This window comes from Crinia signifera, chromosome 3, assembly GCF_055691185.1.
Source record: "Crinia signifera chromosome 3, ASM5569118v1, whole genome shotgun sequence".
NCBI classification, from domain to species: Eukaryota; Metazoa; Chordata; class Amphibia; order Anura; family Myobatrachidae; genus Crinia; species Crinia signifera.
This window is the reverse complement of record NC_139219.1, coordinates 24,044,865-24,060,089: the sequence shown is the minus strand read 5'-3', so window position 1 is coordinate 24,060,089 and position 15,225 is coordinate 24,044,865. Positions and strand designations below refer to the sequence as shown.

The following is a 15,225-nucleotide window of genomic DNA, read 5'->3' as shown; positions in this document are numbered from 1 at the left end:
GCATCGCATCGCTGCACATTCACTGAATGCTGCTTAATTCAATGTACGGTATAGAAGCTGCAGTTTACAGTACATTTCACACCAGCATCTGTAGAAGGATGAGGGGGGAGATGCAGCAAGCCCACTAAAAAGTGTATCTGTTGCCCATGGCAACCAAACACAGAGGGATGAGAGCAGCAGAAGTGGATTTTCTACAAGGCAACCTAGGCATCTGCCTAGGGTCCAGCAGGTTCCAAGGGCCCAATAAAGATATCCTGGCCATTGACAAGGTAGGTAAGGTAGGGTTTCCTGCATGGAGTATTATATGAAGACAATAATATACACACTGTAACCCAGAGTTGCCTACTTTTAAAGTCTCCTCTCCGGGAGAAGCCCAGAGAGAGGAGACTGTCAGCAGCACTTCAGGGGGGGCGTGGCCTGATGTAGACGTCATCAAGCCCTTCCCCCAGTACTGCAAATCCTGCAATTCGAGGTTCTTCAAGGAGAGGCGGGGCTAAATGACTCAATTTGCATCTTTAGGCTCGCCCCGAAAAGCTTCGAATGACGGTATTTTACTGCTGTGGCCAAGGAGATTCGGAGGGTGCTGCCGGTATCCAGGATGGTTGCCCAGGAGGGGGACCCGATTTTTGGGAGGGTAGGCAACCCTGCTGTAACATAAAAAAATGAGGTAGATATTTCATGTAATTAGCTACAGATTTTGAATTTATGTAGGTTTGTCCACGTACAACAATCAGCAATTTTTCCTCTCGCTGCAGCAGTTAACCAATCATCAAAGGAAAAAGATTCGCTTCACAGCTCCAAAACCAACTAAAAGCTCGAAAATCTCCCTGGCCAACACTCTACTACTGTATTTATACCCTAGCAGTTACAGGCAAAGGATAGGATGACTTACATAGACACTGGACTAGTAACACATATACAGTATGTCTAAATGGGCATCAGCTCAAAGTGCAAAGAGCTCTCTCCTCAGGAATGTTGCCCTTGCCTAAATAGTGCAATCACTAATAAAAGCATATCACATATACAGTAGAGAATCAACAATATTTATTTATTTATTTATTTGCAGTTTCTTATATAGCGCAGCAGATTCCGTTACAGTTTCTTATATAGCGCAGCAGATTCCGTTACAGTGTCTTATATAGCGCAGCAGATTCCGTTGCGCTTTACAATAGTAGACAGTAATAAAACAAACTGGGTAACAACAGACAGACTTGGTGGTTAGAGGGCCCTGCTGCAAGCTTACAATCTATAGGGACATAGGAGGGAAACACAAGGACAGGCATCAGTAATAGCATAGCAATCCCAACAAGTTACAAGTCCAGAAGGGAAGCTATATAATACATAAGTGCTTTAGAGGGTTATGCGTGTGGTACTTAAATATGATAGGCTTGCCTGAAGAGGTGAGTTTTCAGGGAACGCTTGAAAGTTTGGAGGCTAGCGGAGAGTCTAATTGTGCATGGAAGGGCATTCCATAGGATGGGAGCAGCCCGATGAAAGTCCTGTAATAGTGAATGGGAGCTAGTGATCCGCTCAGATGAAAGACGCAAATCTTGTGCAGAGCGGAGTGGTCGAGATGGGAGATATTGTGTGATAAGTGCAGAGATATCTGCTGGTGCAGTATGGTTAATAGCTTTATATGCAAGTAGAAGTGTTTTATATTGAATACGGTAATATACAGGCAACCAATGGAGGGACTGGCAGAGCGGATCAGCAGACGATGAGCGTCTTGCAAGGAAGATCAGCCTAGCAGCAGCATTTAAAATGGATTGCAGTGGTGAGAGTCTGTTCTTGGGAAGTCCAGTTAGGAGACTATTGCAATAATCAATGCGGGATATAATGAGTGCATGGATGTTGTATTGCTATCACAGTTGGCACACCACATCACCACCATAATAAACCAGTATCTACCAGAGCCGGTGTGTTGCTTTGAATTACAAAAGAAGACATTAGACCAATGATGGAGTAATCAGACAAAAGCACAGGTAGGGCATCACGGATGGTGTAATGGTAAGCATTACTGCCTCTGAGGTCATGGGTTTGATTCCCACCATGGCCCTAACTGTGTGGAGTTTTTATATTCTCCACGTGGGTTTCCTCCCATTACTCTGGTTTCCTCCCACAATCCAAAAATAAAGGTATCGGTTAATTGGCTGCCAACAAAATTAACCCTAGAATGAATATGTGTTTGTGTACATGTGGTTGGGAATATCGATTTTAAACTCCTCTGGAGCAGGAACTGATGTGAATGTGAATAAGTAAGTAGTTAGGAGGCAGAATACATATTATACTTGCCTACTTTTGAAAACTAGTTTCAGGGAGTTTATAGTTGGAAATAGAATTTTGCAAAGCGCCCTATTGAGGGGGCGTGTCATGCTCCTCCCAACAGCCGGGTCTAGTTCCACATGGAGAGATTGTGAACGCGGCACCAAGAAGCATGGGCGTGTACTGTTACATCTGAGGGGAATCTTTTCAAATTACTTGTATCCAAAGCAGTTAGTAAGAGCTACTATACTTGGTAATGTGCTGGGAAATGGTGCTGATGATTCAATGTAAATGTATCAATCTCTCATTCCTTTTTTTCTCCAAAAATGTAACAGTGTAATGTGGGCTAGGTGACATGAGGGAGATTGCTAGACTAATGATGGAAAAAGGGAGATTGCGGCCAGTGGCGTAACTACCTATTTTGCGCCCCCCCGCCGCAAATGTTTTACTGCCCCCCTCCCACTCCCCCTCCCCTCGGCGCCCACCCCATGCCCATACCTGCTCAGCCGCATCTGCGGTCACGATCCCGTCTCTCCCAGCGCTAGATCCTGCTGCTATAATGAAAAGGGACTCTTAGAAAATGGCTTCCCCTATACTGCAGACAGAAAACTGTCTGCAGTATGGGGGCAGCCATTTTCTAAGTGTCCGTTTTCATTATAGAAGCAGGAGCCAGCGCTGGGAGAGACGGGACTGTGACGGCACGGCAGGCAGGTACCGGCAGACAGCAGCGGGTAACTATAGCCCCACAGACCCCCGGCTCCCAAACTTTCTCTGCACCTCCTCGCCACTGATTGCTGCTATGTCAGGGAGTCGCCTGCAGAATGCAGGAGGGGAGGTAACTATGATGTAACAGTGTAGTGTGGGCTAGGTGACATGAGGGAGATTACTAGACTAATGAGGGAGAGAGGGAGATTGCTGCTATGTCAGGGAGTCTCCTGTAGGTAACTATGATGTAACAGTGTAATGTGGGCTAGGTGACATGAAGGAGATTGTTAGACTAATAAGGGAGAGAGGGAGATTGCTGCTATGTAACGGAGTCTCCTGCAGAATGGACTCTTCTACAGAATGAGGTACCTATGATGTAATAGTGTAATGTGGACTAGGCAACATGAGGGAGATTGCTAGACTAATGAGGGAGAGAGGGAGATTGCTATACTAATGATGGAGAGAGGGAGATTGCTGTTATTTCAGGGAGTCTCCTGCAGAATGCTGGAGGGTAGGCAGCTATGATACATTTACTGTATGATACAAAAAAAAATAGCTACTGTACTAGGAATTGAAAACCTCTGGCGCATCGTTGGAACACATGCCGCACATTTAGGCATTGTAGCATGTTGCCTCCGGTGCATTTGGCAATGAAGAGGTTAATCAGGAGCCATACTGTTCTCAGGCTGTGACAAATGGTCTCTTATTGCTGCATTTTCGCACACAGCGTTCTGTGATAAGAGGGTTGGCTTCCAATCAGTCTCAGGGAAGGATTTGCCGCTGTCAGTAATCTGCGCTGATTGAGTTAGCCTGCAGATACTGTATGAGTCCTCAAAACAAACCCCATGTACACCCTATCTGCACATGACAGGCCTGAGCAGTTCTTGCTGATAACTGCGAATCGCAGGCTGCAGATGGGCAGTACGTACCTATGATTGAAAATGTGGGTGCATTGATTCATCCGGGTGCGGTATATTAAGTCGAAAATGTCTAGGTCGAAAATGTCCAGGTCAACACCAAGATGTCGAGACACAAAACGTGGACACATGAAAATGTCTGCCTGCGATTTTTGCGGAGACCGATTACAAAGTCAGAGCTTTATCACAAGCTCAATCCCTGTATGCGATAATTGACATATACTGTACGTGCGATGTAGCCAATTATCACATTGCGAGATGGGCTGATGTTATTACAGCACCTCAGATGGGGATGGTGATAAAACGGCGCCTCAAAGTGAGAGAGAGATCTAGTGGAGAGACAGTAGCGGAACTTGTGGGTGATGAGCCGAGGTGCAATAATATAATTTGCCCCCCTCCTCCACTCCAACCCAAGTTCACAATATGCAACACAGCCAGTGGCGTAGCTACATTTTGGGCGCCCCCCCGCCGCCGCCCTGCCAACAACCCCCCCCCGCCGCCGCCCTGCCAAGCACCCGCCGCCCATGCACCCCCCCCCCCCCAATTCCCCGCAGCCTTACCTATCTCGCTGGTCCCGGCGGCTCACGTTTCAGAGATCTGTGTGCTATATGGGGGCGGCCATTTTGTGGTGGTCCTCAGCAGAAGAACGGAGCCGCCGGGACCAGCGAGATAGGTAAGTCTGCGGGGGAAATGGGGGGGGGGGGTGTAACTATAGCACCGCAGCCCCCGGCGCCCCCACATGCACAGCGCCCCCCAGCGGTGGCGGGGGCTGCGGTGCTATAGTTACGCCGCTGAACACAGCAGTGGGTAACAGGGAGAGGCAGGGGGAGGCAGAGTTTGACAGGGAGAACCAGTGGGTGACAGGAAAAGGATGAAAGAGCCACAGTGGACCCCTTAGTTCCCAGGGTCCCTGGTGCACAGCACCTGCTTGCACCAATGGTAGTTCCGTCTATGCTGAGAGATAAAATGTCAATCAGCTCTTAGCTGCCATGTTACAGACTGGATTTGAAAAATAACAGTTATGAGCTAATCAGTTGGTATCTCTGTCCACTTCATCTCCCTCTCTCTCTGAGGCTTAGTACATGGACTCTTCTACTGAATGTTTTGAACTTCGCTGCCAACAGGCTAACTGGCTTTCATTACACTGCCAGACTCTGCTCCAAAGTGTACTCCCAGAGTTCTGCTGCTTATTGCCCCAATACTCAGCACGGCTTGGAGTAAATTAGTAGTCAGCTCATCACAGTGTGAAAATGCAATTATTTTCTCAATTTCACAAGGATATTCTACAGCCTGACTGGTTTATTTTACGTAGGATCCGGCTGTGCATTCAGTCCCCATCACCTTTCAATATTCCAAACATAAATAGCAAAAATTTCATTATTTTCCTAATTTCACAGTGTTTAGCTAACACTTCGAAAGTTTACTTGTGAATTTTTAAGTTGTCAGTGACGAACAGGATGCGTCTCGCCCGTCGTGAGTCCTGAGATCAGGGCAAACCTGCCACAAAAAGGTACTGTTCTCTCATTTCTGTTTGCCTCAGAATGGGGGAGACAGGGCCGGTGCTATGGTGTCCAGCGCCCTCCTGCAAACTGTAAAATTTGCGCCCTCTTACAAATACAGATGATGTCAGTCTCATTCTGCGTCATGCTTGGGCATAGCCATGGCCCGCTCTTGGGAGCGTACTCACCATGCAATCTTATGAATTGTGGGTGCATGCACATTCATGGGTGCGCTTATCGAAGAAAATGAGTCAGGTATGCTGCAATAAGCATTTCAGCTGAGAAGGGACACATCTATTTGTCCACTTGATATGTATCTGTACAATTTTTCATAGTTTGAAAATGTGAAAGGGTGACTTGGAGAGGGTGAGATTTAGTGGGTGACAGGAAAAAAGGCGACAGAAGAGAGAGGTGATGGGGAGAGGGTAACAGCAGGGGAAAGGCAATGGAGACAGGCAGAGAGTGAGTCTAGGGAGAGGCCGGGGGTGACAGTTAGAGGTAGAGGGAGAAAAGCAGAGGGTCAGAAATGAGAGTGACTGGGAGTGGGGGAAAGTTAGCAGGTGACGGGGAGAAGGAAAGAGTCAGTGGTTGACAGGAGAGAGAGGTGACAGGGAAAGAGACAGCCGGTGACAGGAGAGGTGATGGGGTGAGAGAGAGTCAGCAGGTGACATGAGAAAGATGACAGGAGAGAGGTGACAGTGAAAGAGTCAGCGGGTGACAGGAGAGATGACTAGGAGAGTGAGAGTCAGTGGGTGACAGGAGAGGTGATGGGGAGAAGTCAGCGGGTGACATGAGAAAGATGACAGGAGAGAGGTGATAGGGAAAGAGTCAGTGGGTGATGGGGAGGAGAGAGTCAGCAGGTGACAGGGAGAGGGATAGAGTCAGCAGGTGATGGGGAGAGGGATAGAGTCATCTCCCCCTATTGCCCCATGTCACTTCACCCCCTCCAACGCTGCACACTTTGCTGTATGCTTCATTCGTCCTAAGTGACCAGCCCCCTCCTGTACAGAGGAGAATGCATGGCACGCACTGGTGGCTAGACCCCGGGGTGAGAGTACGGCATAGCAGCAGTCCAGAATGTTGGGGGGGGGGGGCACAGACTATTTTTGGCTCGGAAGAGGGGGGGGGTGGCGCAAAATTTAATGTTACGCCACTGACAGGAGAGAGGTGATGGGGAGAGAAAGAGCATTAAGCCACCCACCCCACCAAAAAAAAATATAGCAGTATAACATTAAAACAGCACACATATTTTATATGACAATGCATGGTACTATCCCCATGTCACTAACACTCCCACCCATTGTTGGTGTAGCATTACCCTCCTTCTTTCCACCTTTTTATCTGCAGTAGAACTTACCTGAGGCATTGCTGAGTAGCTGCTCCTCTGTGTGCAGGTGGTGGTGGGTGGTGTGGGTGCTGCTTCAGGCTGCTACACAAGCTGGGCTGCTCCTCTCCTCTCATGTCTGCTGGTCCGGCTCCTCCAGTGTGTACAATCATGTGACTTCCTGTTTGTGCCTCAGCAGGAAGCAACACACTGACTCGACTCAGCACAGCATTAGGGGGACGCTGCCCGGCGTCTGCTGTTAGAGCTAGTGATGGGAAATCTAGTTCGTTTTGGTGACTAGTTCATTATGATCTAGTTCACCCAAAAGATTAGATCAGAAGATTAGTTCATCTAGTTCATTTAGTTCATTATTCCATCACTGACTCAGAGACTGAGAGGAGTGCATGGATCTAGATGAACTAGACTAGATTATGACACACAGAGCAGGCAGTGTAATACTAGCTCATTGTGGGCGGGATGTTATAACATCCGCGGCCCCCCTTCGCCGGACATCGCATTTTTAATAACGGCATATGCTATAACATATGCCGTTATTCATGCAAGGGACAGCTCTTGCGGTAAGAGCTGTCCCTTGCGATGCGGTGCCGGCACTGGACTTCCGGGTCTGTGACCCGGGAGTCCATCTGCGCATGCGCAGACCCCGGCGCCGGCCGCAGGTCACGCTGGGAGGGATCCGTGACGGATCCCTCAAACAGCGCTGCGGTAAGAAGCCCATAGGCTTCTGCAGGGATTCGCCAGCTTTAGCTGGCGATTCCCTCCGCAGCGCTGACACTGCGGAGGCGCCATATAGCATATAGAAATGCGGTAGAAACCCCGAAAACGGGGTTTTTACCGCATTTCTGCTATATAGCATCCCGCCCTGTAGGAGTTATAGTCTTGTTAGAATGATTATATACTGTATGTTTAATAAATCAGATTATTGTCTAGTTTAGAAAAGCAATAAGTTATACAGCACCCTTCTAGTGACATGTTTATTGTTTAGCTCTGCAATATTAATCCCATTGTGGTTATTATTTTACCTTCCATAATATTCCATAATATGCAAGTAAAATATCCAAATTCAGAGTAATTTAATAAGTCAATTTTTTCTGCTTTTAAAATACAGTAATTAGAAAAAAACATGTCCCCTTGCCCCAATGTAACTGACCTTGGAGAGAGATAAAGTAGAGACTTTGCAAAGTTACCAGTTGCTGATTGGTTGCTAGGGGCAACTGCTCCACTGTATGCATCATGAAGGTTCATACATATCCATCTCTGACTGTAATGTGGAGTAAACAGAGCTACTACAGTATACTGTATAACATGCAGCAGCCAGCACTGTGTCTGTGGCTGCATACACACAATACCTATGCTTGAGCACAGCAGTGCCACACATGGTAGCTCACAGGTACTGTACAGTCTCATTATGGTGTATAGTCAGAGATTAGTTCAGGGATCTGTATGATCAGTGAACTAATTAAACTACTGAACTATTTGCAGGACTCATGAGTCATCAGGACAATGTAGTTCATTTGGATCCGCAGAGTCCAGACCATGTGTGAGCTCAGCACTGCCATCTTTGGCAGCTACCATGTACTGCCTCCTGTGTATTGCATGAGAGCTGATAACATGGCTGCTGCAGAAGCCCTACACAGATCCCAGCAGAAGATTTAGCACAGCAGTATGCTCAGGTACCAGTACCAGCAGTACCAGTACCAGCAGCAGCAGCAGCAAGTGTTTGGACATCTGAACTAATCATATAATGATAGCATCACATAAAGGTGAGCAGAATGAGCACACAATCTCACTCACAGACACACCACACAACTTTGGCTAGGCAGTGCATATTTTTATTTTATTAGATCTGTATTTGCTGGGCTTTGTTGTACTTTTAACTTTAGATACAGGAAGTAAAGATCCAGTAAATGATCATTGTGGAGCTGCTGGGCTCTGTCTGTGTGTTACACCTCCCACTTGCTTTACTTCCTGGTGAACTAAATGAACTAATCTTTGCCAGAGCAGTGATCTGAACGATTTAGTTCACTTTGAAGATTAGTTCATTTTGATCTAATCATTCACGAACTACCCATCACTAGTTAGAGCACATACAGCTGCATAGCGCTGCGGGACAGAAGTCAAAGACCCCCCACAGCACTTCCTCCCCCTCCCTAATCTATCAACAGGGAGAGTATGGAAGATAGGGAAGGGGAGGACATAGAGGAGTTTTCAAGATGCCGGCGTTGATGCTGTCTGTCCTGATGTAACAGGCGCAGTAGCCATCAGCAGGGAGAGCGCCTCTACAGCCCGGCGCCTCCCTGCTTTGCAGGTCTTGCTGAGCGGGTAACGCCGGCCCTGGGGGGAGATAAAGTGGAGATAAAGTGAAAGGCGATAAAGCACCAGCCAATAAACTGTGTTTGAAAATGACAGTTGGGAGTTGATTGGCTGGTGCTTTATCTCCTTTCACTTTATCTCCAGTTTATCTCTTCTCCAGGCTTAATACATCTGCCCAATGTTCATTATTCATATTTGTGTATCTAAGAGGGGGAAATCACATATGCCAAAGATGTAGGGCCAGATGCACTAAGCTTCAAAAGTGCTAAATTGGAGAGTGGTAAAAAGCCAGCCAATCAGCTCCTACCTGCCATGTCACAGGCTGGGTTTGAAAAACGTCAGGCAGGAGCTGATTGGCTGATGTTTGCTTTTAAACATATAGTACTTTTTTTGGGGGGGGGGGGGGGGGGGGGGTGCAGCTATAGGATGAACCAAAAATCAGTGGAGGCACCTGTCCACCCCTCCCCCACCACTTAGCCTTTTTGAGATGTAAACAATTCTATCTACCGCACCCAGGGGTGGCTCTAGAGGAGGGGCTGCAGCATGGTTCACAATTCTAATAGTAGAGCCACACCCACTGCCAGCACCACCAACTGCCATTCCAAACTGGAGTCACTGTGGGTGTGGCTCCCCTATTTGAATTTTGAACTGGGCTGCTGCCCCACCCTTGGATCCGCCACTGGGTGCATCCTATCATTTCCCTAGGAACTGGTGACATCACTTGGACATGATGCAACATGGGGTCCGACCAAGGTGATGGTTTATCCCTTTGATTGCTAACATCTCTGTTGGAGACGTGCAAATTATCCAATAAAAACAACAGCGTCGTTCACATTTGTTATATAAATTCAAATAAAAAAAGTGTCAAAAAAAAAGATTCTATTTCCTGTATAAGGTAACATTACAGGTCATCAGGATGAATAAAAATGTTTCCTTGCCAACTTTCACACCTATTCTGACAAATTCACTTGGCACTCAAAGGGTTAAGTCCCCTCCAGTACCCTCCATATGTCAGACTACCCAAACTCATTTAAACCAGTTACATTCATCTGGGCCAGTCAGTGCCCATTGGGCCATAGTCAGGAGCCTTGGTGGTCTACATGATTGGGATCGGTGACATATGTCACTAGCTCCTTAGGAATTCATGAGCAGAAGCCATACACGTCGCACACAATAATGGCTGCCTTGGTATACAGGTGACCGGGCCACTTAAGATCACTGTGCTGGTGGCAGAGGCTATCATCTTCCAGCATTCAGCCTTGTAAATTGGAAATGTAACTCTTAGCTCTGAACCCCGCCCTTTGCTTATTGTAAGAGTGTCTTTATTCACCACTCTGAAAATTCAATTTCTTCTACATTCTAATAAAGCTTTGTCCGGGCGATACGCAGGAACGTGTCCATTATCACATCCCCCTGCTCGCAGCGCTATGAGAAAATAGAGACATTATTTCTGAAAGCTTCTGCATTTCAGCAATACACAATGAGCGGAGGAAGAATGAGCACATGCACTGAATAAAACAAGCACCTGCTTTTCTATGTCCTAAATGGGCAGAGATATAAATGACAGAGTATTGTGACTTCCCATTTATATCAGGTTGATACTTTCAGAATATAGATCATCAAAGTGCAAAAACGTGTCACGGCGGAATCTTTCTCCTACAGCGACAGAACACTTTGCATTTTTTCAGTTGCTTGTAGTTCATTCATGTCTGAAATATTTCTACAACCATTCGAGATTTTACAGCGCTTCTAGAAGAGTTCAATACAATGGGGATGATTCTTACTTGGGAGAATACGGTATCTTGGGGTGTGGCTTGGCAGAAGGGGCGCGGCTTTGTGGAAATGCCGTGATCATGCTTTAAGCTCCTGGTTTTCAGCATTATGGGGAGCATGATCAGCGCTCTATGGAGGTGATTCTGGTTGACTCACTAAGCAGTGAAGAATCGCTGCTTAGCAAGTCTTCTAATGCCGCCCGCCAGGCGTGTGAATGCCACCCCACCCCCGGCAGGCAGCTACACGCCTGCGTTTGCATGGGGATACGCAGGAAACGCTGGCTCTCCCCATGCACACGCCCCCTGCCTGCCTCCATCCCGCCCACACTGTGCGAGTGCCACAGAGACTTTGCAAATCACCGAAGGCACCCGCACAGAAGCCCTGCACATGTGCAGTGCTAAAACATCGGTGCGACCATGACAGGGACCGATTAGAATGAGGGCCAATATTTGCCTGCATGAGTAGATGCTTAGTGTCAGAGGGAGCCCCCTGCCCACTCCGCTTTTGACTGTTGACCTCCCCATTGTCGACCTAATGCTTGTGTCGACCTTCCAACCTTAGCCATGTTGACCTGTTTCAGGTGTCGACCTAACCCCCATTAGCCGTCACCACTGTAGGTACGGTTTCCAGCTAAAGCACAGACTGGCTGACAGTTAACAAATGACCTTGCATTTCCCCTGTGCTAGGCGTTAAACACAGCGGGCAAGAGAACATGTTCTAACATAAAAATGACTAGTTAGCCGTAGCTGATGCAATTGAACGTTTCAAATCGACATTATATTTCTGCTTGTTCAAACCATACCCCCCCCCCCCCCCACACACACACACCAACTCCATCTGCGGCTCCTGAGAGGTGCAGTCAAGTTTCCGATCAATGTGGTCTCCGGAAACTGTGCCCTATGCGTAATGCACGCGTGTGTGAAAAATCTATCTTCTCTGCCGCAGCGACAATTTGATTGTGATTTGTCGTAGAACAATGTGCACCGTAGAACGTAGCTTCTTGTCTAGTCATTTTCTATCAGCGCGCTACCTCCAGCAATTCTACGGCTGATCAGAGGCTAAACGTACTGTTAGCTGTGAGGGAAACGTTATAACAAAGGAACTTAAGATAATAGATTGTGCCCCATAAACTGTTTTATGCAGCGACATGTTCTAGAATTGCCGGAAACTACAGCAACTGATTTGGTGGAGCAATTTCATTTAAAGTGTTCACTGACGGAGGTGGCAGCCATTGTACGGGCTTCATAGATTGGAGCGTCATTCATACTGTACAGTTATTCTGTGTTTCACTAGTTTAGCGTAATGAGACGCACGGACAGCAGTGCCCTTATATAAGTGTAACCTGTTATTAAAATCGATATTTATATGATCAAAGAACAATAAGTGAAAAGCGTAGGTTACGTACTTTGTCCATAACCTGTGTACCCTTTATTCCTAGCTACATGCGAACAAAATGTAGCGCAGCGTAGCGTACCTTTACCGTGTACTATACACGGATGAATCAATGCAGTAATAGGAGATCCCTTCGCAGTACTTTGTCTCTACTCTGCGAATACACTTTAAGGACAATGTCCATAATACACCCTATCGCTAGATGCGAATAATAGCTGAGACCACGGTATAACAAGTGAGGAGATAGATTCTCCGTAAATAGTGTATTTAGTCCCTAGCGGACAAAGGGGGATTACAGAAAGAAGAAGATACAGGGTAACACGTGATACAATTGTCTAACAATAATAAGTACTTTAAAACACTTACAAAGAAACAGAAACAGATACAATTATAATCAGCCACATTACATAAAACGGGAATACAAATGTTACCGTTAAGGAAATAGCGCAGCGCAGTCCGATCGGAGCTCGCTATATTCAAGTAGAACTATAGCTCGGGTTGGTGAGGGGATATCAGCAGTGCCAAAGTGACCGAGCCCGCCCAGGGTTAGCTATCTTATAGGGTCAGAAGGGGGAGGTCAAAGGCCATTCCTATTGGTCAGGGCTCGAATGTCCAGTCCTCAGTGATTGGGGCAAAGTATTACACCTGGTTTGCATAGGTGCAGGGGGAGTGAACTTTGGAGTCCTTTGTGTGTTGGCATCGTCGTCGGGGGTCGTAAATAGCTACAAGAACCGGTTATATCTAAATTCTTTTGTCACACACATTTTAACAGAAATAGTCCTTGGTATATGGATTTTGTCCGTAATTATCGGACCATATGAGTTGCGAAAACTTCGCAACGACCGGAGTACTGCGCATGAGAAACGGAACGTAACGGTACCAAACATTATACAGACAGAAGTATGTAATGCTGATTAAACTATGTGTAGTGCTCTAAACCTTTAATTAACTGTATTTTATTTAGTGTAAGTATGGTATTATGAATTTATGTGTAATAGTATGGCTGCGCTTCTGGTCCGCTTTGTCACGCAGACTCGGGTAAGTATACTTTATTTGCGCAACTCTGCGAACCAAAATGGCGGCCATACTATCCTAAAATGGCGTGTGTGCAACTCGACTTTAACACTGTGCCTTCAATAGCTCCAGAGATGTGAGCTCCAGTGAAGCCCTGGCTGAAACCCTGCAGCCATTTTGTTATCCCGCCCGGTGATCGAGTCTGGCCTGCTCGTACTGTACAGTATGTCATTCCTACTGTAGCGTAATTCTGTGTTTAACTAATGTATCATAATGAGACGCACGTACAGCAGCAGGGCCGCCGACAGGGGGGTGCTGTGGGTACAGCTATCCCGGGCCCCGGCATCTGGAGGGGCCCGGGCAGCTGCCCACAGCGACAGTGGCACGGTGCCACCCCACCCTCGCACACTGTCTCCCACACCCGGCGTCCCCCCCAGCCAGGCACGCACAATACACAGTGCAGCCTGCAGAGCGCCGAGCCTAGGACACAGAGGGGCTCGGCACTCTGCAGGCTGCACTGTGTGTGTGCACTGCTCGTCTTAGGCAGGAGGAGGAAGGATTGGAACGGAGCGCCGGCAGCATGATGCAGTAGGTAATCCGCAGCAGTTGTCCTGTATACAGGGGGGGCTGGGGGTTAGCGGGCGGGCTGCAGGTGGGGCCCAGACTGAAGGTCAGTCCTGGGCCCCAAGACTCCTAGTGGTGGCCCTGTACAGCAGTGTGCACTTATACAGGTGTAAACTATGCCACCGATAGCTCCATAGATGTGGGCTCCCATGAAGCCCTGGCTAAAACCTGGGAGCCATTTTGTTAAACCAAGACTGGCCTACAGTATGTTAAGTACTTCGACCATACTGTATACTAGCTTACTTATCCCAATAGCCCGTTATAAATAGCGTAATGAGACACACGTCTATGCAATAGTATTTTCTGAGAAAAATGTCTATTTAACTCACTGCACAGTACAGTACTGTACAGTAAAGTAGTTCTTGTGCTATAGTGCTTTTCAATGGAGAATTCATGCATTGCGCAATGCGGATTGTTTCACTATAGCATTGAATTAGACATCTGATGCATGCGCAGTGGTGATCTAAAAAAGTGACATCTGGTGGACGATCGCTGGTATTGCACTCACCGGTAACGCCATACAGTGAGACTTATTGTGATGCCATGCGACTAGGGGCACTGCAACGTGTTGTTGGGACAGGCGCCATAGGCAGCATAGATGAGGGTGGCCCCATCTGTATGTACTCAAGAGCAGTGCTATGGTGTTTATCGGCCCTCTGCAAGCTATACATTTGTCTCTCCCTCCCATGCTGTCTAAAAGAGCAATGTGCATTAAAGGTCTGACAAGGAAGTGGTGTGGCCACACCAAAGTGCATGAAATTCAAATTACACCACACCCATAGTGCCACTTATTATACCACATAGTAGTGCCCCTTATTCACGTTATGACATACATAAGTGCCACCTATTCATATTGCATCACACAGTATTGCCCCTTTTCACATTATGTCACACACAGTAGTACCCCTTATACACTTTATGATCCACAGGCGTACCCCTTTATGCATGTTATGCCCTGCAGTATATGCTGGCCATTCCCATAGGTACCTGGGCGTATCACAGGGCAGTCTAAGTCCAGTATTGGGCCGACCTGAATGAGGGCCAGAATGTGCATTCCATAAGGCTACTGATGTGGAAGGGTATTGGAGACATGTAACATTTATGAGGTTATTGATTTCTATGTCGCAGGTGATTATGAGTGGGGTAAGAGATTTGAGTTAATAGAAGCAGGAGATATAAATAAGTATAACTGTAGGACGTTTGTGAGTTTTCTATGGTGACACGTTGCAGATGTTGCTGTTAAGTATAAAGGTAAATAAAAATCTCATGAGTGTTGGTAAAGGGAAAATGTGTAATTGAGGTGGCAATGTAATTGCTTTAGAGAAAATACCATGGAGTGAAATGAAGAAAAGCATTTTATGGTACATGGTGTGTTTGAAATAAA

At 47.0% G+C, this 15,225-nt stretch overlaps 1 long non-coding RNA gene across 1 annotated transcript in view; it reads right to left on the bottom strand.

Moving 5' to 3' along the window:
* LOC146062454 (uncharacterized) overlaps window positions 1–6,955 on the bottom strand; it is a 52,565-nt gene extending 45,610 nt beyond the window's left edge. The window contains exon 1 of the long non-coding RNA XR_014471326.1: window positions 6,741–6,955. This is a non-coding gene — a long non-coding RNA (uncharacterized LOC146062454). The remainder of the gene's footprint in view (window positions 1–6,740) is intronic.
* Window positions 6,956–15,225: the final 8,270 nt, after the last annotated feature.